Genomic DNA, 27,308 nt, shown 5'->3' with positions numbered 1-27,308 from the left:
TGTTTTCTGTATTTGATTTTAAGTTTAGTACGGTTGTTGAGTATTTTATAGCTCATATGCTATTTGTTTTCCTGTCCATGTTTCGTTTTTGTTCTTAATAGATAAGTGCATGCTCGTTAGGAGTGTGAGTATGTGCTTTACAAAGTTTGCATTTATTACTATTAAAGCGACATGGCAGAGACGGGTAACGAGTACCCGATCCGCGACGACCCTCCAGCTAAAGAATAATTAACGACTGAAAACAAAGTCTAGACTAAATTGATAGCCAGCATGCATTAAGTGACCAGAGCACACCCGTCACCTCGATCGCTCCGACAAGTCTTTAGACTGAGTTTAGAGCCTAATTAAGATTTCAAAACTGATGATACTGTTGTCGGTGCACTCTATATGGTAGTATCATGTGCTTCGAGCTAAATGTCTACCCGATCAGCGAAATCTTTGCATACAATAATAAAAGCAAAAATTTTTCAAAATACAAGATCACAATAAAATGATGACACAATCTTTCATTTAAAAGATAGTCTAACGTGGCCAAGCGCCCATTTTTGTTAAGTAAAATTGTGGCTATGCTTATTTGCATGGCTCTGTTTAAAATAGGCAGCTGAACTAGCGTATCTATAGTTCGAACTACGTCTGGCTCTTTTGGTAATATTTGACGTTAATATAGCTACTTTTTTCATGGGTGATGGATTCTCTTTTGGGCTTGGCCGGACGATTTGCCTACTCTGTCTTGTGACAATGTGACCTATGACCCTCTCGATAACCTTGTAAATTTCCTTCAACATAATTTTCAGAGCAAATACTTTAGTTTTTCCGACATTTCTCGTAGTAATAGTTATTAAACTATATAAAAACAACCGAATGGTATAATTTTAAAATAAATAAGAAAAAAAAAAAAATAGAACGGATACTTTAGTTTGGGGTACTAATTAAACAACCAATCAGCGGCCAGTTATTTGAGCACGTCAGCTTCCATTTTCATCCATGGCGTGAAAGAGGTAGGACATCATCTCCACGCGATCGCGATTCGCACTGAAGGAAAATGATTATTTTTCTTTTTATTTCAAGCCGTAGCACCTCCACATGGGCGCAGGCTAGCTACGTTAACTCGTAGCGGTCGCTATGCCACTTCTCCGGCAAGATTTGCAACACAGTGAACCTTGAAGAGCACGAGTAACAGTTTGGTGAGGACCGGCTCATTTTCTATCCAATTACGCTGATGTAACAATTATAGTATATTTTGCCCTAGGGCATATAAAAATAAAGCCAGTCATAAGTTTTAGAAGGTACAACATTTTATTTATAAGAAGTCTGAGGAATAGTTCGTTAAAAGATTTGTGCACTTCGCCAACTAGACAGTTTCCCGCATTTTTTTCTGAACATGGTATTTAGAGTTAAAATTAGGACAAAGTTCAATCTTGCGAGTCATCTTTTTTTGGAATGAAGTTAACAATATAGATCTTGCTGACACTAGGAGCTAAATTTAACATTCTTTTTAACTGCATTTAAAACAGGCAGAAGGAGAGCGAAAGCAGTTCGAGCTAGATAAGTTATTGGCCGGTTTGAATTCCGTAACCTTATCTGTGCCATAGACGTTTTTTTTACCAGCCAAAGTTAAATTTAAAAAGACCTGATTTGCTTACATAATTATTTCTTGGAAAGGTAAATTCTGCATATATCTCTAAATTAGGTGTAAAAACGCAGGTTGAGTTTTAAAATAAACTGTTAAGTAACGAATACCTAGTGTTCTCGAGTTATTGCCTTATTTGAGTTACCCGTTTTCCCTTTAATATAATTTAGGCACTTAAGAAAAAAAGATAATCCAGACAAAAAGTACACAGTGTTGACTCTTATATATTTGCCAGAGCAAATGGATTTTATAATTTGGCAGGGTTAGCTTGCAAATTGTGGCAACAGTTTCCGTGTAGTGATGTGTATATTTGTTACTTTCATAGGCAATGCAGTCTCTGGTGCATAAAGCAGCTAATGCCAGTGATGCTGTAGTACAGGTATGTTACAACCTTTATTGTGAATTTGAAAAATATTTAAAACTATGCCTTCAGTAGGAAAGTTTTGCATGTGACTTGTCCCAATTTGACAGTTTTGTAGTATTTCAAATATTGTGAAAGTTACAGCCTTAATAACAAGCATAGTGAGATCTTACAGTTATCATTTTGATGGAAATCTGTCGTATGGTGAGGCAGTAACTAAGCCTATGTGTTTTCAGAATGATTGTGTTTCTTGCACGATGACTGGCATTGCCATGTTGTAATGAGACCCGGTATCTCGGGTAGAATCAACGTCTCTTCATGATCTTCGCATGCATAGGGGATTTAAGCTGCGCATACACTCTTTAGGTAGACACTGGGTCTTCTGGTACAGCAAAAGCTGACACCAAGCAGAGACATCTACAGTTATAGCAAGTCCCACTGTTTTGTGCAAAACCAAGATCTCATTGTTTATTCTGAGTCTTCTGGTGTTGATCAATGGGTGTCTTCTATGAAACATGTCTCAAAAAAGGATTAGCAGACATTTTCCTGGTTTTATCTGATGCAGAACCAAGGTATCATGGTCTGTCCATAGGCAGACACTGGATCTTGTGTTGAATATGTCTAATATGGAACATATGTCTCGATGGCTTAGCTGGCATATTTGTGGTTTTATCAAAACCAATGCATAATAAAATTTGAATTGCATGTTGCTTTCTCGAGTTAAGATTTGATGTTTGTTATTTATATCAAGGCTTGGGTGGCTTCAACACTCACACCAAACAAATGTGCATTCTTTCAACAAACAACAAAACGATTGCCTGAGAATGCCCATCCAGACATCCTTCATTTGCTCATGTTTCCATCTTCTAAACATACATGAGTTCTGTTATGATTCTACAATGACTAACAGAAAATTATGCCATACCTCAAGGTTAATCCACAAGGGATCAGTACCGCATCCAGCATCGATCCACACTACCCTGCTCTACTATGTAATCTCAACTGAGGAGAATTACAAGTTTTGACGTCTTCCTCTAGTATCCCGGTCCTAGGTAAATTTTCTACCTTGTTCATGGCAAAAATCTGCTGGTGAACCGTGTTCACCAAATGCTTTGTGTCATAGTTAACACTTTCCCATCTAATGTTTTCATCCATTCTCAACACAGTCTTGCAGCCTGAAGTCACAATGGCATTAAAATAATCTAAAAAACACAGGAACGGACTGGTGCTTGACACTTAGCAGACAATCAAACACTTTTGCTCATACACTTATGTCAAATGAAGAGTGGGCCAACATATTCTGTTTTTAAAGAGTAGATTGTACCAAATAAATTGTAAGCTCAATAGCAATTGAAGAAATCATTCAGTGTGCATAGTCTGATTACATGGTCCCAAGACATGGTTATGGCCCATAAAACCAGTCATGAATTGTGCATGTGCAGGCTGTGGGGAGACTGGTCTCCTTACAACAACAGTCCTTTGTTTAAAGAAGATCTATGTAGTAGCTTTGCGTTTTTGTTTTAAATCTTTTTTTTTAATTGTAAAATGAAACATGGTTCTATATGTATGTTGCCACTAGCATTTTCCTTATTTTTGCACGGCTACAGCATTTGTAGTCCACTTAGAAGTCTGCCTTTGTTTTCTATTGGTTCTATTATTTGTTTTGAAGGTAGGGGAGTTAATTGAGGGATAGCTTGCTAACATATATGTATGTATTATATTTTATGTGTTTAAAACCACAGATTATTGTTCTTTTCTCTATTTGTAGTTTGCAGTCTTGGGCGCAGCGAGGATGTTTGGAAGGTTTCATCCTTTTCAGTGACAACCTAAGTCAAGGGAACTTGTTAAGTAGATAAAACCAATTGCTACTAAAATGGTTGACCAGAGGCTTTAGAGGTTAGTTGTAGTCTTCTTCACATTTTTTGTTCATTAGCCCATCTTCTGCAGTAAGTTGGTTACTTTTGCATGGCCTTAGTGCTGCTCCCTGCACTGGTCAAAATGTCTAACAGAAAGTGGTTGTTCAGTGTACAGTAAATGTAGTGTATAATAGTTTAATCCACAGTTTATGTTATGTTTTTTTTGTTAACTCTAATCATATCAGTTCAGGGTTTACAAATTTTTATGGCGTTGTGTAATATTTCAATTAGAAAAGCTGTACAAGTGCAGGAAAAGTGAGCTTAAATCAAAGGCATTTTTTTTTTCATAGGACATTGTTGCAAAAGCATGCTAAGATCACTGTGTATGGCTGTTTTGCAAAGGCTAGTCAGTTTTTATGTCCATTTCTGTACGTGGATGACAGAATGTGAATGACAATTTTGCTTAAGGAATCATCTCTGCAACTGCTTTTATTTGCGTTCATTAGTTTTTTGGTGGTAACTAAGTTTCTCCCATTTACTTACCTTCTTGAGTAGCTAGCTGTGAGAAATGCTTGATGTAAGTCTGTTCAAGATAATTTAATGTCTGCAAATATCTGTTATTTAGGGAAACAAACACAAATTTTTACTGTTTATGGTTATTTTGGGGAATGTTTTAAAGTAAGCCATCGAGATAGGCCTATGTCAAACGAACACAGCTCCCGTGAGTGTTTTTAATGTTTTGCTTTGTATAGGACAAAACAATTTTCACGAAAGAAATTTTTAATTTCAAAAGTTCTTTCTGTTTACAGCAGGCACATTGGACAGTTCATGATGTCAGCCATAATGACAGTTATCTGGACCTTCAGCCATAAGTTGCTGTGGACACGCAAACACTAAGTAATGCAGTGTCAAGTTCTGTCACTTTGCGTGAATGAAAAAGTGAGCTTTTATTAACTTGCCTGCTTATGCTTAGCTTTATGGACTGGATCAGTGTTTCTAAATGACACAGGCTCAATTATTAACATTCTAGATGCCCTTTAAAGGGTGGTCTGTTACTGCAAGGACTTGCTTAAAAGCATCACTTGACGACTTGATATATTTTATTATGCTGAATTTTTTCCTTGTGCATGTGACATTTGTTATTAGTGTTTAACATGCAAGGATGCCAGATGAGCCTTTTTCATTAGGTTGCGTTGAACAAAATTTCAGTGTGTTCCGTTAAACAACCTATGTTGTCACAAAATACCTTTGTTGTAACCTGTTTGTAGACTGCCAATTGTTCTTAACCATTGCATATTAGGGACAGACACGCCCCCCCCCCCAAAAAAAAAAAAGTATCTGTGAGTTAACACATATTTTTAACATAACTAATTAAATATTGTTTACTTTTAGTTAAGTCAACATGGTTGTGTTGACCAGGCTGCAAACAGATTTACAGTAATTGAAAAATGGTGTTTGTTAATCTCTATGCTACACAATTATAGGCTTAGATAACAAGTGGCTCAATCTGACACTCTGCTCATCTTTCTTAGTCAGCAGTGTCAGATAATTGTGTGCATAGCAACATAGCTCTTTCATTAAAGAAATAAATTCAAAAAACCTGTATTGAAAGCACAAACTGCATAATCAACTAAACCTTCCCTTCTCAAGCCCATGAAAGCAGTCTTGGGGCATCTGGACCATATCATTGAATTTAAACATTCATTATTATTCTGTGTACCCAGAGGACGCATCCTTCTAAGCAGGCTAGACACACTCTCATTGTTTGCCAATGCCCTTTGGCTAAATCCACATAGCTGCTCTTTTTTGGGCACTGATGATGTTGGGGTTGATTGTCTGCCACAAACCTGATCAGATTGCATTCCTCATTTTCAGTATTAGGGGTTTTTCTCTAGACTTACTTGTCTCTTAAAAAAATTTATCACATTTTTGATTACTATCGTTGGGACTCGTTTTTCTATTGTTTAAGTGCGTTCGGAAAAGGGCATGGTGATGTGGGTTCACAATCTTCATTAGCTTCACCCTCACTTTCTTTCGTTTTTGAGACGATGATTTGAACCGTGCTGTCCACGACATCTACAATGTCAGAAACTACTCTTACCCAATTTTGTATCTGTTCTTTGCCCAAATTTGAAGGGGTCCCCATTGACAAAAATTGAACTTTTAATGCATATTGTTCATAATTTTTTGCAATAGCAAAAGCCCTGGACTTGCAATCTTCCAGGGCAGGAAGATTTAGTGCGTTTCTCAAACCTGGCGATGAAGCTTGGTTTCACTGAAAAATCACTAAGGTTATTCCACCATTCATTTAGAAAATCATCTGGAGATGCAGGAATATCCTCAGGCTCCTTTTTTCCAATCAAACCAGTGGCATGTTCTATCTGTCAGATTGAAGCCATAAAGTTGACACTGGCGGTTTCAAGATCACAGTCACTTTAGAATTAATGATATAATGTTTTCATATAGGTTTGCAAAGGATGAAAAATTAATCAAATTCAACTCAACATTCTTAAACAATAATGCTTAACCAGTAATAATGGTCACAAAAATTGCATAAAAACTGAATAAAACCAAGTAATGTCCCCACCCCCTTGAGAACAAATATTTTGACTAAAGAGGAATCACAAAAAAAATCAGTCTTGAATGGGATCAGTACACATTTTTTTTTCACATTAGTGAGGGTTACTGTTTCTAGTACACCCACAAAAACAGACACTATATATATATTTAACTGATGAATCCAGTGGGTAAGTTAAAAGGTTGCTCTGTATAGGATAATGTTCAAAAGAACAATATTTTTTTTTATCAAACAGACCCTTTGACCTGAATCCAATTTTTGTCATTTGAAATGGGAAAGAAAATTGTCTGACTGAATTTGTTAATACTGCGCTGCATCACAAAAGTTGAGTGGAAGAAGCCCCATTTTTGACTTTATTATTATTTTGTGTACCCCTATGAAGCATCCTTTTAAGCAGGTATTCATCTGCAAATTTTCTATACACGGGGATCAGTTGATGAGCTACCTGTGTGGTCAGATAGGTTGAAGAAGGATGCTCTATATGGCTAGGCACTTTCTCATTGTTTGCCAAAGTGCTATGGAAAAAACACCAGCTGTTTTTCCCTTTTAGGCATTAGCGATGTTAGTGTTCATTGTCTGTAGACATTGAATGCCGCAAACTTGCCCAGATTGCATTCCTTATATTTTCAGTGCTAGAAGTATTCTCTACAATAGCTTTTTTCTGTAAAAGATCTGTAACTTATGTCATTTCGCCTGCGGGAGGTGACCCAAGCCACCCAACCCTTCTTCCTTAGCCAGTTTGTGCAAAGTTGTCCCCAGTCTCTTAAGAGTGTGATTAACAGATGATCTAGCTTGTCTACTTTTTGTTCATAATCTGGGTGTGGGTTTAGATCACAAACTGCCTTTTAATGCTGAGGAAAGCGTCTCTATATATCTTCAACCAAATTTATTTACAGACCGTCCACAAAATTTTGGCTGCCTCTGACTCGTAGCTTGCTTGTATGAGAATGATTTCCCTCTCTTTTCCAAATAGCTACTTCAGCTGCTGGTAGCCCGCAAGTTTACACGCATGAAATTGCTTTGACAAAACACAAAAATCAAAGAGACCTGTTAAGAATATCTATACAATACCTGAAAAGTCAATATGGCTATGCCTGGTATGCCCATAATAATGGAAAAGGTTTGCTACGCAGCATGGCTTCTTCCCGTTTCCTGACTAAAAAGTGTCATTTGTTGGTTCACTTCAAAGGGCTCTTTTGGGCTTTCTCTGCCTTTGACGCGTGGTGATGAGGTACCAAAGCGTTGATGAGAACATTTTCCACACTTTGAATACAAACTTTGAACAGAAGCCCAAATTCTCACCTTACAAATACTTTGGAAAAGCCGCTTCTCATTGCATTCCAGGCAAGACACATCTGCTAGAGGTTTGTTCAGCTCACACACATTTACAATTAATTAATTAATAAATAATATATTTACTTTAGTGTATACATAAGTTATATAAAAGTTCAGTATTGTACTTGCAGTTCTCATCTGTGCTTGAACCTGGTCCAGGTCTTTTTCTCTGGGTCTGCAAATAATTAAAAAAATTCTTAATTAATGTGTCTAGGCATGCATATGTGTGTGTGGGTACATTAAATTAACTTAACCTGATTCTAAAGAAAGATTGTTGCACTCGGCTTGTACTTTGAACTCACCAGAATTAAAAAAGTTCAATAACAAATGAACAATCAACAAATAAGAAAATTAAACAATCGACAATTAAACAATTGAGCTTAGTCGCTAATTAGTCACGTTTTCGAACGTTAGTGCTGTTCGTTATTGTTGTGACACAAATTCATGCATAGGTCGTACAGTCCATATGCAAAATCTTCTATCTTCAGTATTTTAACCTCACGACCGGAACGTGTTCGAGTAGTTAGTGTTGGAGACCACACTGGGGTTGTGGAGCCAAGAAAGGGATTGGATCCTGCCGGACTTTCAGACTCCATTTGTGGTGTGATAAGTTGTCGCCTGCAGGACGTCGTGGGCTGAACAGCTGCAGGGTTCTGGAGGTCAGTTGTGGGTGGAGGTGCAGCAAAGTCAGATGGAGTGGGAATAGGGACATGATCAGCAGATGGCAGCACTTTCTTCAAGTGCACTCGGTTGCGACGGTATGTGGTGTCTCTGGATTCAACCTTGTATGACCTTTGATCAAGTTGTTTAGTAATGGTTCCACTGGTCCATTTCTTACAACCTTGAATGTACGGCCTCATCATCACAGTATCACCTTCATGTAGGACTGGCAGATCTTTTGCATCAGTGTTCCGCTGCTTTTCTCTGCTTCTTGTGAAGTTCTTCTTTGTGTTTGTCAGGCTCAGTTGTCCTTGGCTGCAGCAAATTCTTGGTAGCAGGCAAGAGGGTCCTGGTTCTCCGGTTCAGGAAAAGACTACGCTGGACTTGTCCCGGTTTGGTTCGGTGTGTTGGGGGGGTTAAAGGGAAGTAATTGTTTGAGGAACAAGTCCTAAAGGTTTCTGTTTTTTTCTCCTTTGTGTATTCTTTCATTTACAAGTTTTACATGTCTTTAAAAAAATACAACAATGCATCCATCACAGAAGGTTGATGCGCAAGCCTTAAAAGAAGTAGTTTCATCCCCCACCGATGGGGTAAGCGCCGAGAATGTATTAAACAGTACACAATCCTCGAAGTAAAGATAAAAAAATCAATACCTGTTATGCCCAGACCACAAGCGATTTCTGTTAAGGCATGTTTTGCCTCATTGCGTTTCTTATTTTCTGCACGGGCTGTGTCAGACAGAAGAGGGTAATTCTCCAACCATTTGTCACAGGAGTCACATCCAATCATTGTCATCTGTGGATCGTTGGGTTGTCTGCAGATGCAGAACACTTCCTCCTACAGCTGATCTTGCAGTTCCTTACACAGTCGTGATGTAGATGTTGTAACGATTAGGCCCTGCAAAGTTTTGTAATCACAAAAATTAACAAAACAAATACTGTGCAAAGATCAGGAATATCAAAACAAATTATTTAACATATATATATATTAACATATACATATTAACCGCGGGCCGTATGTTGCCCACCCCTGCCATAGGGCATGCTGTCACTCACTTTTTTATAAGTGTTAGTGTACCCATCACCAACAAACCCTGTGTATCTGAGTTTGTACTGCTCAACTGATCTTTTAAAAATGTCACATGTACCGCTTGCCTCCATCAACCCACTAAAACCTTCATGTGTTAGTGTGAAGTCTGCGGCATGAGGCGCTGCCCATGCACAATATTTGTCAGAGTTGGGGTCTTGTTTTTTCCAAGAATCACATGATTTACAGACTTTGCTTTTTGCTTGTGTGTCAATAACCTTTCCATTTTTCATGCCAATAGTTGTCACAACACCTACCTGGGATGAGAAGCCTACAGTCATCCACGTCCCATCACTTAAAACATGAATGTCTCTGTTTTCGTTACCTTCTACTTCTTCTGCCTGTTCATACTCTTGTGCTACAGCTGCTTGCATGCTGATATTTTGTACAGTGGTACATGCTTTATTATAAGTTGTCTTATGATAGAACCGATGGCCACTCTGCTAGCACATTATGATATAGGTCGTCATGTGCTAGCAAATGGATCAGGGCATCTAGTCGCATCTCGAAGTAGTATTCTACACCAATGTGTAAAAGTACTTTCACCTGTAAATTAAACTCATTTTCTCAAACAATTGAGTGCTCTAATACTGTACATCTCATGCCCCAAGACAGTAGAAAGATTAACTGCTGTGCTCATACTTGCTATAGCAGTTTCTTAGCTTATCCTGCATCTACTTGTAAAGGAAAAGGCAGTTTTTTCCCAGCATATTCTGTGCTGACTTCATGGGTTACAAAAACAAGAACAATGCCTGTCAGGCTGGCTGCATTTGCCCTGTAGCATGACACTTTTAATAAAAATATAAAAGTCCTTTATCTGATTGCAAGGATTTTATAGATTTTCCCAGGTATACAAATATTGACACTCTCTTACCATATGCTTCATTGAAGATTTTCTGCACACAATGGCGCAGATACTTCAAATCTGATACAACCGATGGCCTCTCTGCTAGCACATTCCTATAAAGGTCATCATGTGCTAGCAAATGGCTCTGGCCATCTAGTTGCATCTCGAAGTAATATTCTACACCAATGTGTAGAAGTACTTTCCCTGCAAATTAAATTATTCCATTGTACTTTCACTATCAGATTGCAAATAAACGTACAGTGCACCTCTATACATCTAATACTTATCAGTTTATAATTAAAGGGGAAGAGAAATTTTATACATGTTATGCCAGTGTCAAAGGGATGTGGTGAACACTTACCACCTTCTTCAGCTGCTCCATTAGCTGCTTCAAATACTTCTTTTTTTCCTCAAGAGTAATTGGAAGAGCTGGGGTTGCAGCCTCCCTTGCCAGTTTCTGTTTTTCAAGAACCGACAGAGCGGCATATTCCGCCCTGCCTCTCTTGAGAAACATTGCATTACCTGTAAAGAAATAAAAATAGTCATTTGAAAAAACTTACACATCAATCATCCAAGCCATTAGACTATTTTGATTTTGGGATGGATGGTGGCTCAGGGAAATCGCTTGGTTTTTAACAATCCGTGTAGGTTAAAGGTCACAGTGGTATTCTTGTGCTCTTGCTAAAAAAATGGGATGCTTACTTTCACCCTCCTTCCTTTGCAGGTGCTTCTGAAACAACGTTAATGCCGTGCTTCTTTTGAAGCCCCAAACAGCTTTCTGAAACCAAGTTTTAAAAGAAATATGTTAATATTCCGTCACTTTTCACATTATCACACAAGTCAGAAGTAAAATATTTGCCCGTAAGAGTAAGGAGTTTCATGCTTAAAGTGAAACCAATTTATATTTACTTACATTTCCTATTTTCGCATCCATTTTACGCAGGCAAATTCTCGCGCCAAAAGAGTCTACTAAGAGTTACAGTCTTTGGTATAGAGCAGATCAAAAAGTTAAATTGTGTGATTGAAACATAATCCGATGAAGCCTAAACTGTGTATGCTATTGAATTGCTAATGATGAAATAAATGCATTTTGCCTTTTTTGAAAGAGATTTTATTAAAATATATTCTCGCAAATTCCTTTTTTTTAATACTTTATATATATAAATTTATATATATACTTACACGCATCCATGGGCAGTTTGAAAGATAACGTAAACAAAATTAATTGGCGATGTCTTTGCCAAAAGCGTCTACTAAGAGTTACAGTCCTTGGTACAAAGCAGTTCAAAAAGTTAAATTCATCACAATGATGAAGCAAATAATGGCACTAACGAAGCCAAAAAAAGTTGGTAGATGTATTTCCTCGCAACCTTTCTGTTTCTTTTTGAGACACTACAAGATCATCAGCCATCCATTCATTCCATTACTAGTACCATCATTATCACAGCAAACAAAGCATGCTAAGGAAATAGTACACAAAATAGTTAACAATATGCATCATCGAACAAAAATATAATAAAACAACAGAAACAGCAACCTTTGTATTAACCACTATACATCATAGAAACAACATAACAAAAAACAATACCCGATAAGAGCCTAATTTTGAATGCATTTCAAAATGTAAAAACAAATGTTGAGGTTACAATTATGCAGGAGGAGGGAGTAAGGAAAAAGAGATACGTCCAACAATCTTACCCAGTCAAAAATCTCGATAGATATTGCCAAAACCTTTTTCATATGCTGTCTAGTCCCTGTAGAACTCAGCTGTGCCATTGCGACGTCTGGAAAACCTGCTCATCACACATGCTCACAGTTTGCTACCACGGTCAAATGCTATGAACATCTAATTCTGTTGACAAACTAGCTGCAGATGTTAAGTAAATTGCAGATCAGGACAAAAAGCTCAGTCAGCAGCCTGATAAATGTAGTTTGCTCCATGTTCCATGTAGAGGTCCGAAGCGGTCCAGTGGCGCAACGGTTAGCGCCTGTCACCAATACAGTGAAGGTTGGCTGCCCAGAGTTCATTTCTCGTCTCAGGCAGGCTGTTGTTTCTCTGCACGTGGCATCTGTTTACAGGGCTGGCTGCTTGCCGTAATATGGCCTTAGTTGCTGGCATGGCATAAAACACCAATCCCCCCCATGTAGAGGTCCATATTATGCAGTTCAAGTGCTTCGACCGGAGAAGTTGCCCACTCCCTGGGTTAAAGGATGCGAATGCAAACAAACAACACATGCACACCAACACACTAAATGTAGGCCTGTCTAGAAACACCCTCAGCCCACGGAGTCTACCAGCAAGATAAACAAACTGTTGGAAACCGGTGGACAAGCATACTCTCCTGCTTCGTGATGAAAATTTCGAAAGATATCAAAGAAAAATTATTCGTGGATACGATGAGCTGTAAGTATGTGACCTTGGGTGTAAGTGGTGTCGCACTTTTGCGAGCGGTATACAGTGTGCAGGAGAGATGCTACCTGAGTCGAACACGACCACATGTACCCAATCATACTAACCTTTATGTAATAAAAAAAAATATAGTAAAACCCTTACAAAAATATATAGTAAAAATTTAAAAGGTTTATTTAATCTCATACAGGATCTGTAAAATCATTAACAGATTGCACTGAAGCATAAAAATTTACTTACCTGGCACTTTTTTGTCATGATTCTGAAAAGTCGATATGGCTATGCCTGATATGCCCATAATATTGGATAAGGTTTGCAACACAGCATGGCTTCCTCCCGTTTTCTGACTAAAAAGTGTCATTTGTTGGTTCACTTCAAAGGGCTCTTTTGTGCTTTCTCTGCCTTTGACGCGTGATGAGTTACCAAAGTGTTGATGAGAACATTTTCCACACTTTGAAAAGAAGCCCAAATTCTCACCTTACAAATACTTTGGGAATGCCGCTTCTCATTGCATTCCAGGCAAGATACATCTGCTAGAGGTTTGTTCAGCTCACACACATTTACAATTATCCGCATTAATTAGAAAACATAGCTGATTTTGCGAGCAGAATTGAAAGGTTCAATTATCACTGAGCTCTTTATTGGGATGTTAAGAAACGATGAAATTATTGAAGAATACTGTAAAAATACTGTAAAATGTTGAATATGAAGAATACAAAGGGTACTGTAAAATACAGACGGAAACTGTAAAATTGTTGCCCTGAAATCAGAACAAGAATTCACTAATTAAATTCTGAAATCATTACATAAATCCCTAACCCCGACACATGGGTCTCAAGTAAGACTCGTGCGGTCTCACACGTTTACCTTCCTGCCCCCCTTTGCACATGTAACAACGCACATACATTATATCCCGCATGGGCATTTTCCCAAACATATACAAAATCTTACTACACAAAATCTCCTAGAGCAAATTCCATCACATACATAAACATCCTTTCTCCCTCATACAAGATTTCTAAGGGGTCCCAGGCTAACTCTAAGGGGTACCTTTACAATGTCAAAAAATATCAACAAAATGGAGAGTCCACTCATGTCTTGTTAGTGCGTTTCTTTGAAAATTGGTACAGCCAGTGACGAAAGCATTTTTGTGCCAAGTCTTTAGACACGCGAAACGCTTCATGACTCGTGACTACTTATCAAACTTGTGCCATCATTGCCACTTTAAGAGTATTCATGCATTACAAGGCATCTGCTTTCCGTTTTAGTTTTACTTCTAGATTGACAATTGGTTTAACGGATATTAAAAGTATAAATAGCATGCATTTGTCACGACATTGCCGGTGCCTCTTGTTTTTCGCTCTCTCCAACTCACCAGCGGGTCGGACAATTGCGCGTTCTTTCGTTCCAATTGAAGAATGATTTGCCTGTACGAGTCTGTCTGTTTACTGATCAAAATTACCAACCAAAAAAAATAGATCCTAACTATAAAAGCAAAACGGTCTTTAACACCACAGTTTTTCCTTCAATCTCCACATCTACAAAGTACATCGAACACCTCACACACTATAAACTCACTGTCTTGGCAGTCGTTTCTCCTTTCACATTAGTACATTCGATCTCTGATTAGCAAATCGCATTGTCTTTTCAAATGCGATCACGTCTCCCTTTCCGCTCTCTTTCTTCTTCTTCCACTCGCTAACGTTCTTCCTCTTCTATCTACTCTCTAACGTCCTCTTCTTCTCTCTATTCTCCAGCGTCCTTCTTCTTCTAAATGCCCTCTAACGTCCTTCTGCTTCCATATTTCTTCTCAACGTCCCTCTCCCTTACCTCACTATTTCTTTTTGACGTCACTATACGTCATTTGTCACGTTCTATTTAGAGAACGTCCATCATTCGCACACTTTCATCTACACATGCGCCCAGTCCTAGCACTCTGACTAGATCCATGACATTATTTTAATGTAAAAGTTAATTGATTAATAAAACGATGATAAATGTTAAAAAAGCGAAATCAAGTTAAGAGCTCAAGACGTCGCACAACGAAGAGCGGCTATCTTGATCTTGATCCAAATAAATTTTTATGCAGTTCTATACATCGCATCGATTGAACGATGAACAGGGCATGGTCATTTGCCCCATCATACTGACCCTTGAGGGACAAGGTGAGCCTGAGAGGGACAGTGTACCGGCATCTTTTTCTCCATTGGCCAGTGTCAGGCGACAGAAGAAAATTTGCAAGTTTTGCAAAAAAAAATAAGAAAACCATTTACGAACATCATCCATTCTTGCATCGCTCATCACTTTAGCATTGACTCATTAAGTGTCATGCAGCGGTCTGGTGGCGCAACGGTTAGCACTGTTAGCGCCTGTCACAAATACAGTGAAGGTTGGCTGCCCTGAGTTCATTTCTCGTCTCGGGCACGCTGATCTTTCTCTGCACGTGGCATCTGTTTACAGGGCTGGCTGCTTGCCGTAATATAGCCTTAGCTGCTGACACGGCGTAAAACACCAATTCCCCCCCCCCCCCTCATTAAGTGTCATGCAGCTTTTGTTTTACTACCATCTAAATAAAATTTTAAAATGTCAGCAGTGGAACCCTGGACATGCTGACCAGCCAAGTGCTGATCTACCAGCGCCATTTATCCCTTCGATCTTTTTCTCCATTGTCCACTGTCAGCAGTCGGAAGAATATTTGCAAGTTATGCAAAACAAAATAAGAAAACGTTTGAGTCCTATACATTGCATCGATTGAACAAGGAACAGGGTATGGTCATTTGACCCGTGTTGAGAACATTAACGTGTCCTCTCTGCTTTGGCAGAGAGGCCCACACCATCAAATACTGTCCCTTGAGGCATTAAAGACTTGTGGGAAATGACTGGGGGTTGGTGGGTTTGAGTTCAATCTTTTTCAGTTTTGTGGGCGTTTCGTAACTTGAAGCAGTTGGTTTTATATCATTTCTTGGAAAAGGATTTTGAGAGAAGTCTGTCATGTTAAAGTGTAACTTTTCATTGTATTAGAAGATTGCTGTGATAGTCATTGATTTGATCCTGACAAAATAGTAAAAACCTTTTTTGTGCGCCGTTTTCCCGAGGCATTGATAGTTTTACACCACTTAACTTTAAAAGAGGGTATTGTTACCTACATACGACCCATTGACAAAAACTAGTTTGTCACCAGTAATACTACAAACTTATCCATACAATTCATTAAAGAGGTTTTGAATCTCCTGCCGCAGGAATTGCCCATTCCTCCTTCTCCCCTTTTTGTTGGCCTTGGCCCTGTTGTAATTTTATAATAAAAAGTCCAGCCCAGCTGCTTTATGAAGTCACTCTGGAAACTTGTATAAGAGCTGCCATTTAAATTTGTTTTTGAAACATTTATCTGGGCTCAATCCTTTTTTAGGATAAACCCTTGGCTTTTCTTTTTATAGTTTTCTTTCTCTCCAGGTCCCATGCTTCGCCATTCCTTATGCTAAAGTTTGCATCCTAGACTTAGTACTCATGCGTCTTGACTATATTTCAACCATTTCTGATTCAGGAGTTTGGGTGAAGCGAAATTGTGCAATTTTTCAGTATGATGATCTGTTTAAAGTACATCCTTAATATATTTTCTACATTTGCTCTGATTCTCATTCTCAAATAATAGTGAGATGAGACATGTTCGTCAGAGTTAAAAGGTTTCAGATAAAACAGCTCATGACATGACTGTAACACTTGGTGATCACATTGCATTGTGTTTCTTAAAAGATGTAGTCCATTCCCTTATTTCCTGAAACTTGCATATACTTTTTTTCAGGAATTTTTTTCAAGACACTAATTGTTATTTTACATTTGAAAGTTGATTCTGATTGTAAATATCGTTACGAGCAAAACACAACATCAACTATAGAATTATATGAACTATGCATTCAAAATAGTTTATGCATTACCAATCCAGACTTGGCTGTCATGAAAGTATGCACACTACTTTTCTTTCTACCATGTCTTCTGTTAACACGCACCTATCCGTTATCCTTTAAATTTTCCTGCAATCTCAATTTGTCATTTTCTCAAATCCACGTACATGGCTCAAGCATCTACACGTGCACCGTAGTAAGCATCAAACCATTTTTCATCAGCATGTGTCTGTCGAATTTATGCCGTATAATAATGTAAGCAACACTTTCTTACGTTGAATGTGAGAAAACAGGTGCATCTACTTGTAACAGGGTAAGATTCGGGCTTTTCCCCAATCTCTCCTCAACAATACAAAAGACAACGCTCTCGTGGGTTCTAGATTATATTTCTGATGCCAGTCGATGCTGCTGGCTCTGGCGAATCTCGATCCAACACACTTTCTGACCTCGCACCAACTGCACCACACACCTCTGCTCTGTCTCCTTATATGTGTAACCAAGTGGTGAGGGGAGTTGAACAATGACCACAACAGTCCAGCACTCAGAAAGGTAGGAACCTGTCAGCAGTTGCACAACTCTTTAATGCAGGCTAGATCCACAGTCACGGCTGCGTCACTTGTCTTGCGCTTTCACTTCAAAATTTCTAAAGGCCTCCAACACTCACTTCTCTTCTTCTGTCAGTTCCATCGTCTCTGGCGGCACTAAGCTGACTTGATAAGTTATCAGTTTCGCCCAGTACCCCACATAGGGCGCCAAAAATGTGAGATATATGGTAGTGCAGCACAACACAATTCATTTCACAGACATGTTTTTTTGGCACAGTTCATTTCAAATACATAAATATATTTGATAGCACATTTAATGTCACAGATCTTTTCATTGTACACCAACAGTTCTTCACACACATGCACGCACACACATACGAACGCACACACACACAATGTAAAATAAAGAATAACGATGAGATTAAATGTCTCCACGGCACGCACCTCCGCCAGCTCTGCAATTAAGTATGGATTCATGATCGACATGAAGTTTGTATGTTAAAAGTTATAAATACCCATTTTCTTACTCTTCTTTGTCTAATAATGATCCTGTGATCTAAAACTGATGAATGTATTTCAGTCTTTCCCCACCAAGCTATGAGCTGGCACATCCAGTCTTCCTTTCATCCTTTATCTCCTTTCCCCATCTCTCTCTCTTACGGACTAGGTGTTTAGTACTTTGAAGTAAAAAACTGTTAATCAGTGCAAGTAGAGCTCAGCCTGTATTGTCTTTGGACAAACAAAACAGCGAGAGAGAAAAACTCGATCAACTACTGGTTCGGTCTGTGCACCTGTTGGTCTCCTGCAGGTCAATCTTCGTCTTGAGCGACGAGGTGGACATGGCATCTGAGGCGGAGCTCTGGAGACCTGAGGAGGTCAATGAGGTACCTGGCGGCGTCCTGCTCATTAGCCCGTACCTGCACACACCGATGAAATGGCATGTCATGCACATGTCCGGAGCACGTGCTACTGTGACTTCCGGCCATCTCTCGGCACGAGAAGCACACACCTTTCCTCCCTCAGTGTTGTAAAAGTAGCCGTCTGCTGCAAGCCTGTAGAAAAACAGCATTCATAAAAATGGTTAACCAAAGTTAAATAAATACTAATTGATGCTTCAGAAATAACATTGAAGTTTTCAATGTGTGTACATGCGCTATCGCATGCAAAACCCTGAGACCGACTCACTGAACCCCTATTGTTCTATTGAACCCTGGTTAAGAACCACTGCTCTAGAAACTGTCTCCTCCTGCACTAAAGCAAACAAACATACATATTTGCCGACTTTTTTTTTTTTTTTTTTTTTTTCATGTGATTCAGCCTTCAGAAGAATATTTGCAAGTTTTGCAAAAAAAGGAAGAAAACGTTTGAGTTCTATACATCGCATCGCTTGCACAATGAACAGGGCATGGTCATTTGCCCCATGTTGAGAACATTCACGTGTCCTCTCTGCTTTGCCACAGCAAAGAGAGGGCCCACACCATGAAATACTGTCCTTTGAAGGACAAGGTGATCCTCCTTGAGGCAAGGAGGGCGTTGATTGAAACAAAATTTTCAGAACATCTTTGGTGCGTGCATTCTTGAAAGTGTTTTAATCATGGAATCGTTAAACAGTACACAATCCTCAAAGTAAAGATAAGAAAAAAAATCAAATACAGCAAGCAATTTCAGTTAAGGCATGTTTTGCCTCATTGCGGTTCTTATTTTCTGCATGGGCTGTGTCAAACAGACAGGAAATTTCTCCAACCATTTGTCACAAGCAACCATTACAATCTGTGGATCGTTTGTTGTCTGCAGATTCAGAGCACTTCCTCCTACATTTTCCCTTGCAGTTCCTTACCAATGATCTTTCTAGGGCCAAGGTTGCACACGAAATGATTGATAAATTCCAGAAGCCAGACAATTTGAAAGGAGAGACAACATAAACTCATCGTAATATTATGCTCCTCTGGCACATGACAAGTGCAAACAGCACACGTTACAGATCCCTGCTGTTTCTGTACATTAACAAATTTAATTGAAATGTACTGCGCATCTGTAAACAAAAGCCAGCCTAACTGCTTTAGAAATTTTTCCTTACACTCCCCTCTCACTCTGTAAAAGAAAGAATCCATCCTGGTTGAGGGCAATGAATGGTACTCACCGTAACCCAGTGTACCTACATGTAAAATAAGCACAAATTATCCTTTTCGCGTTCCCACACGCTGGCATTCTTGTGATTGAAAGACAGCCAGGTCCTGTAGGCCAAGTTTTGCAGGAAACTGCTCCTTTAACCACATTGTGACCAAATTTCATGTTTATAAATTAATTAGTTGGCCCATGTCATTCAGAACAAATTGGGTACCCAGTTTTGGGTGATTCATCCGCCTTAATAAAAAAAATAGTGTACTTACTATAATAACAAAGTGCAGCGTATCTCGGCTTTTTGAGTGTAGAAGACAGCGTGCGACAGGCAGGAGAGTGCAGTGTGAAATTAAGTGACTATCGCTATCTCTAAGGTCCAACTGTCCAAGCTTTCTTTGGTCCAATGACTCCGATGGAAAGGGATGGGAAAATTAAGTGTCCTGGTCAAACACACAGCGACTTTACCACTGACTGGTCTATCTCATAAAAATGTCAGTCTACACCTCCAATTGCTCCAAACCCCGACCATTTAATTCCCAGTCCATTCCCTGGAGTCTTCCAGAAACTATCATGGTGGGCATGGGTGGAAGTTGCTGTCATCTTAGTCACTGGCCTTTAAACTAAAACAGGGCCAACATAATTTGCCTCTACCTTGATTGTGGGGTTCAAGACATGGAGAAATTCAATGAAAACGTGGACAAACTAACACTTATGTCATAACTCATAACTAAGTCTTGTGCCTACTTACTTTTGGACAGCTTGTCAATGTTTTTGTTACAATAGGTCATGCTGTCACTCACTTTTTTATAAGTGTTAGTGTCCCCACCACCAACAAACTAGGAATTGTTTTGTGTTGTGTTTCTCATTTTGATTTTTAAATTATATTATATTTTTAGCGTTTTAAATTGTCTGTGTTTTGATTTTATTAATTGTCTCGTCTGAAAGGCACTGTAGAGTGCAAGTGACACGGGCCGGATCTGGCCTGCGAGGCCGTATGTTGCCTACCCCTGCCATAGGGCATGCTGTCACTCACTTTTTATAAGTGTTAGTGTACCCATCACCAACAAACCCTGTGTATCTGAGTTTGTACTGCTCAACTGATCTTTTAAAAATGTCACATGTACCGCTTGCCTCCATCAACCCACTAAAACCTTCATGTGTTAGTGTGAAGTATGCGGCATGAGGCGCTGCCCATGCACAGTATTTGTCAGAGTTGGGGTCTTGTTTTTTCCAATAATCACATGATTTACAGACTTTGCTTTTTGCTTGTGTATCAATAACCTTTCCATTTTTCATGCCAATAGTTGTCACAACACCTACCTGGGATGAGAAGCCTACAGTCATCCACGTCCCATCACTTGAAACATGAATGTCTCTGTTTTCATCACCTTCTACTTCTTCTGCCTGTTCATACTCTTGTGCTGCTGCTGCTTGCATGCTGATCGTATAGTGGTACATGCTTTATGAATAGTTTTCTGTATAGCTGTGTAGCTACTCTTACTAAATGGCTTTGGTAAATCCATTACCCTACAAAAAATCTCTAACTCTCTCTTGTCTGCTCCTATGCATCGCATAGCAAAAGCAGCCTGCCTGATGCTTTGCCTACAGACGTCTGAGGTGAGGATGAGAAAGCAGGCTGCATATTACAGTTTCTATTGCTACAATAAAATACAAATGTACTTGCCAGTCCCTTTCTTTGCATTTCAAACAACCTGACAGTACGGGGACAGTAACGGCACACCAAGTTCTATGAAACAGTTTCACTTAGGATTGCTACATCTATTATTCTATTTCCTTTTGGATTTTCAAAAACAATATCCTGAGTTGTGCTATCTTTTTCACTTTCAGAAGTGTCATTTTCACAATCTGCTTCTTCATATTCCCCCTCTGAACTACAGTCAAACACCAACTCGTACAGATCTTGTAATTTCTGTTCTGATCTAGTGGACATGTCCACCTGTTCACAATAACTTTCTGAACTGACAGTTAAATTGCCTATATAACAAATGTTGCTGAAAGCGCTTCGTATGCCTTTTCCCACTGTTGCTTTTTCTTTTGAGTACTGGTTACCACAAAATTTGCGTTTCTTGGGCTTTGAAAGTCTGTACTTACGATCATTAGCCATAGTTACAGTGTCACACAACTGTAGCCACAATAATCGGTCCAAAGTTTAATTAAAATGTCACTAAAAGCAATCACAAAGCCATGCTTTCAACTTGGCGGAGGTGCACGGAAGTAGGGAGTAATTATTATTTAGAAGTTATATTGGGAGCGGTTATTATTTGTGTGTCATGTTGCAGGTGACTGAATGTTATTTTCCACCATTTTGGAGCATTTTGACATGCCACCCCTACCCTGTGTAGATGCAATTATCTAAAAAAACTACATAGCTCTGGCAAAAGTTTAACTCACCCTCTGAAAGAGAAAAGATTTATGAATAAAATGACACATCTTAAGTTACTGTCATCGAAAAAAAAATTTTTTCAACCATTCTGGGTGATCCTGCCACCTTAAACGCTACTCCCAAGCATGCAAAGTAAACATGGCAGTCATGTTTTACAGGGTAAATAAAATCAGAAGAAACATGAGGGACCTACATCATCTTGTGTGCTGATTCTCATTTCATTCTTATCCAATGCTATTTTTTAAAAAAACGAGAAAGTCATTTCAAAATTATAAAACATTAGATCTGAAACATTTAACAATTTTTTGCCCTCCCTCCAAGGTCATTTTGAATTAAATTAATTAATAATATATTTACTTGAGTGTATTTATAAGTTACAAAAAAGTTCTGTAATGTACTTGCAGTTCTTATCTTGGCTTGTTCCCGGCACTGGGCTTCTTGTTTGGTTGTTGCTACTTGCATTAATGGTTAATCAGGGTAATAATGAACCAAATGTACCAAAAAGGGGGGAAAGAGAAAATTCAAATTCAAAACTAAGCACAAAAAAAAAATTGTTAAAAGAACACAGATAAGCACGAAAAAACTACAAAAAAAAAAAATTATTCGTGGATTCTATGAGCTGTATTTGAACTTGGGTATAAGTGGTGTCGCACTTTTATGAGCAATAAACAGTGTGCAGGAGAGAGTCGTGCACACTGACCACCTAAGTCAAACACACTGACTCATGGACCAACCAGCCGCCATCACCAGATTCCATGTCGCACCATACTCTCAGAGGTTTGTTAGCCAAAGGCCATTCTCACTAAAACAGGCCTTCGGTAGCAACTCGCCTTACAAATCCTAGGATGTATCATATATGACAATATTGCAGACATAAGGGACTTTTTATGTACTACTTCTTAACTTACACTTAAACGCATTGGATGTAATAAACGTGCGAATTTGCCTGATCCCTTCAGGTTTGTTTTAACAAAGTAGTGAATCTTGTTTCACATAATCAGCAAAGAAAATATGAAAGAAAAAATATGTTATTAAAAATAAATGCTTTATTTTTATTGTACCAAGAACATTTTCAGAAGGCATACAAAAGCAGCTAGTGACCTAAGACCTAAACAGGCACCTCCCTTAGGCATATATGAGTCTCCATGATTCAAAGTTGTTCTCTAATAAAATCCCAATTATTTTTTATTATAACTATAACAAAAGTCTGCCAGTGCTGGTAGCTAAATGGTGTAGACTCCACTCTTGGAACCTGTTCCCTGCCAGCCTTTACATGAGCCTGTTTTTACACAATCATTCCGCTCGTAAGAAATTGTTATAAAGGGCGCAGTAATGTAAGAAACAAACTGACTATACATCGTTTAGGGACAAGCTGAGTACTACTAGAATTCTACTACTTCTCACTTGAAACAAGGCTTGATTGAAGTTGAAGCCTATATGACACAAAAATCTTCCTAACAAACAATCACCGTTTATGTCTGGACAATCCATCTTGCTTTGACACAGTATTGGTCTGACTGTGTTTACACAAACAAATCACTGCGCTCGCAAGGAATTGTTATAAAGGGCGCAGTGGAACTACTTACAATGATGTAAACAATCGGTACAGTGATATTCATGACAGCTTCAATAGCTAATCATACAACAGTCAAGGGCATACTGTTTATATGTGCATGAAGCACACAGTTTAGACTGCTCTGACACAAGATGGTCCTGCTTGCTGATTGCTGTTATCACTAGCCACCCCCCAATGCTAGCTCTGTGTCTAAGAGTATCTGACTGCCATGTGTACATATTCTGATTCCTCCTCATCGATTTCTTCCTCCTTGATGCATGCTGCTGTCACGTGCTTGTATGAAAAAATATTTTTATAAGTTATATTATCTTCATCTTTCTCTGAATACAACATTTTCCTCGGAGTCTGTAGATTGAGCGTTCTCATTGTCCCATTCTTCCACTTCCACTTCCACCTCCATTTCCTCTTCAGAATCTGCCATGTACATGTCGACCACTTCTCGAGTCGTGTATCGTCTCGCTGTTTTTCCAGTTGAAAAGAACGGGTTCTCTGGGAAATTGATGATAGTTCAGTCAAGAACAGAGTAGCCTCCTTTACAAGGGAAGTAACCCTAACCTTTACAGACCCTTGCTTGTCAGTCCACTGTGGCATCCAGTCACAGTTCTGACACCATCAGTAGTCACTCCCACTAATTTTTCTCACGGAAGCAAGACCCTCTATTATGCCTGAAACTTCTTTGAACAGGTCTTCGCCAGTGGTGTTCCCATGCATGCCTCTCATGGCCGCTAACTCTTTTGTAATTTCAAAATTGCTGTTTGTACCACGAATAAATACCAAGAGTTGAGCGGTGTCAGATGAGTCGGTGGACTTGTCAGCGGCAGTAGAAAACATTGCAAAACATGCTGCTTTGTCCCTTAGTTTCCAACTCTATTGCAACAATCCAACTAATTAACTAATCTATGTTCTACTTATTGGTTCTTTATTGATAAATTCTTTTAGTGGCATCTTATTAGCTTAGGCTACAGGGTTAGGGCTACATATCAGTAACTCTTCGTTAGATAGGGATATTTTTGAATAATATGTGTTTGGAAGAGTTGGTTATATTAAAGAATCTCATTATTTGGGCATCTAAATAGGAAATGCTCTTCATCTTCTACGGCATACGGTAGTTTTTCCACAAGCTGGGCAACCTAAATGTAATTCCATAGAAGCTTCAAACCATATTTTATTCGCATTAAGTCAAAAGGTTCTTGTTAGGTCTTCCTAGGGCACGCCTGTTCCACCTATTGTTTATAAGTGAAAACAATTTTTCTGACTGTAAATTATCTTTAAATGATAAGAACCATTCATATTTTGTATCTTTCTCCATGTTTGTGTGTCTGTTTTGCTTAAAGGAGCATATTATACATTCTTTAGATTCTCAAAGGAACATGTTTCATCCCCGCCCCCTGGTTGACCCATACTATCCCAAACCCACTTTCTGAAAGCACTTTATGTTAGATATCCAGTTAAGCTTTCCAGACTCATGCTGCTGGTGAATCATTTCATAAGCTTGTTTACAAAGTCTTGTTATGGGTAGCTTGAGGATGTGTAGCCAGAATTTTATGCATTTTGTGTAGTTATCTATGTACAGGGTGTATCTACCAGCTTCATATAAATCAGATTGGAAGAGTGCAGGGGAACATCTAAAAATGCTTAATTGCAAATGTATGTATTTTTTTCTATAGGGTTATTTATAGATAAGCCCCAAATTTCTGCCGCATTTGTCAAAACTGGTTTGACCTGGGAGTCAAAGAGCTTCCAAAAGATGGATAAATTATTTGAGTTCAGTTTTCTAAGTGCCCTAAGAATTTCTATCAGCCCTTTTTTTTCCTTTCATACACAACTCATTGCATGCTGTTCATCCTAGTAGAAAATTATACTCCCAGATATTTGTAGGTATTTGTTACTTTAGCTTCTAAATTGTGTTTAAGAAGTGGAGATGTTATGTTCATATTAAGTTTACTAATTTCTTCTTAATGGCCTTAAGAGAACCATCGAAAGATACAAAATCACTTTTTTTAATATTTGTGTAAAAAGCTTAACGTGACAATTGTTAAGATGTACAACACTGTACTTTCTGCAAAGTTGCTGTCAGAGTTTTATGCATTCTTGTATATTATTAGTGGACCAAATCCTAAGAAGCTAACAATGGTTACATTTCATTTTTATATCATTATATGTACATACTATTGCTAGTATGAGCACTTTTGAAATACTCCTAGGAGTCAATAAAGTTGTATTGTATCTGTAGTGGCTATTTTTAGTTTGTTACTGCGCATATGAACTCTTTTGTGAAATAAAATACTTAAGTAGAATAAACTGGTTTGTTTTTTGTTGATGTTTTGATGTGTATACAAACGTGTGTTTCATGTGCATATATCGACACGAAAAGGAATTTTTGTAAGCTGCCTCTGAGTATTATCAAACTAAAGGCTATGTAAATAGAAAAGAATGTCACCTTTCTACTCATTAATTAAACTTTCAATTTACATTAATGAGGCTAAAGAGTATGAGTAGCAGTTATTCACATTCATGTTAAATGACAAATCAGAAGACGAACAGAAAGAGAACAGGTGTGAAGATACTGGAGTTAACTTTTTGAGTACATGCGTTGAGAATTGAACTGGGCGAGCATATGATCATCTTCAATTCTTTCCCCGAGTGCAGTAAATACTTTGTTTCTTTTCTTATGACGTTGAAGTCTATAAGCATGTCAGACGGGAAGAGGTAGAGAAGCACAAGCACACACAAAACAGACGACAGTCGTGCAAGGTTTGCTCATTATTATCTTTGGCGCTCACTGCTGGACCAGTTGCAGCAGCAATCATTCATATGAACATCATTGAAGCTCAGCAAATGCTCGACGAAAGTTCATCTAATAAAAGGGCGGTGTTCCGAAGTTGTCAACAGTCATCTTTCATCTTTGCTGGACAGGATACCCTTTGCCAGTCAACTCAGAGCTGTTCAAGGGCCGGAAGCAAAGCGTTGACCGAGATGGTTGTCGACGATGTCTCAAGCATCAACAGCTACACACTTTAACTTAGGACACAGACTGCTTTCATTTACTTCCTAGTCTCGCACGGGGCTGTCTGGGTTCAGCCTAGTGTGAACTTGTCTCTGTCCACCGCAAACATGATTCACGGGGTCGTCAGGGCATACCTGATCTCTCTTCTACTTCCACGTTTAGGTAAATATGCATTTGAAAAATATAATATAAATAACATTTACTGATTTAAAAAAGAAACTATTAACAGTACAAGGTAGACTGACAAAGTCAAAGTGATGATGCTTGTTCAGTTTTTTCCTCGGCAGAGTAAGACCTGTCTTTGACATCTAGCGTCACGTGTTCAGGTTGACTCATGATGACAGTTATCATCCTACACATCACCCCACCCAATCCTATCTATTTCGAACAATGCTGCTATTTATGTAAGGTGTGGTCTTGTTGCGTTTACAGTGCACTAGTGGGAGAGGTCCTTGTCAATCTGTCATCGTAAACGCAACGGCTTTGGTTTTATTTTTCGATTCCTTTTGTTTTTTACATGACATACCAGCTTCAACGGCGAAACTCAATAATTAAAAGTAAAAAAATATTCAATTGTATTTCTAAACTCAAACTTGAAAACAAAATTATTTTAAAGTTAAAATTTAAGGTGATATATCAACACATTAGAACTACTGTTCAACCACAAGGCAGTCAGTATTAATAAAACTGTTTAATTTAATTTTACGTATTGCTTATTTACAAGCTAAACTGACACATGTATTATTTAATCATGAGACTCATGTCAAAGAATTAAAAACCGGAAAGTTTAACAATTAAAAATGATGCTCCAGGCTCGAGCAGACGACTGTTGTCAGACTCGCTGGTTGATGAGAGGTGTGAACATGCGTACTTGTAGTCTCTCTTGCTGATGGCTCCACCTATGAGGCTACCCTCAACTACAACAATTAACCCCCATACCTACCACCAGCACCAAAAGAAAAAGGAAAACAGGCAGAAATGAGGATATTTAAT

General features: G+C 38.6%; 1 long non-coding RNA gene across 1 annotated transcript; it reads left to right on the top strand.

Annotated features, from left to right (window-relative positions):
- Positions 1-960: 960 nt before the first annotated feature.
- On the top strand, positions 961-25,605 carry LOC112569387. Its single transcript, XR_003100388.1, has 5 exons — positions 961-1,184; positions 1,956-2,009; positions 2,923-3,043; positions 3,760-3,887; positions 4,657-25,605. It is a non-coding gene; the product is annotated as an uncharacterized LOC112569387 (long non-coding RNA).
- The last annotated feature ends 1,703 nt before the right edge of the window (positions 25,606-27,308 follow it).

The sequence above is a fragment of the Pomacea canaliculata genome, linkage group LG7 (assembly GCF_003073045.1).
Source record: "Pomacea canaliculata isolate SZHN2017 linkage group LG7, ASM307304v1, whole genome shotgun sequence".
Classification (NCBI taxonomy): Eukaryota; Metazoa; Mollusca; class Gastropoda; order Architaenioglossa; family Ampullariidae; genus Pomacea; species Pomacea canaliculata.
Note: the sequence above shows the minus strand (reverse complement) of the source record. Positions and strands in the feature narration are given on the sequence as shown.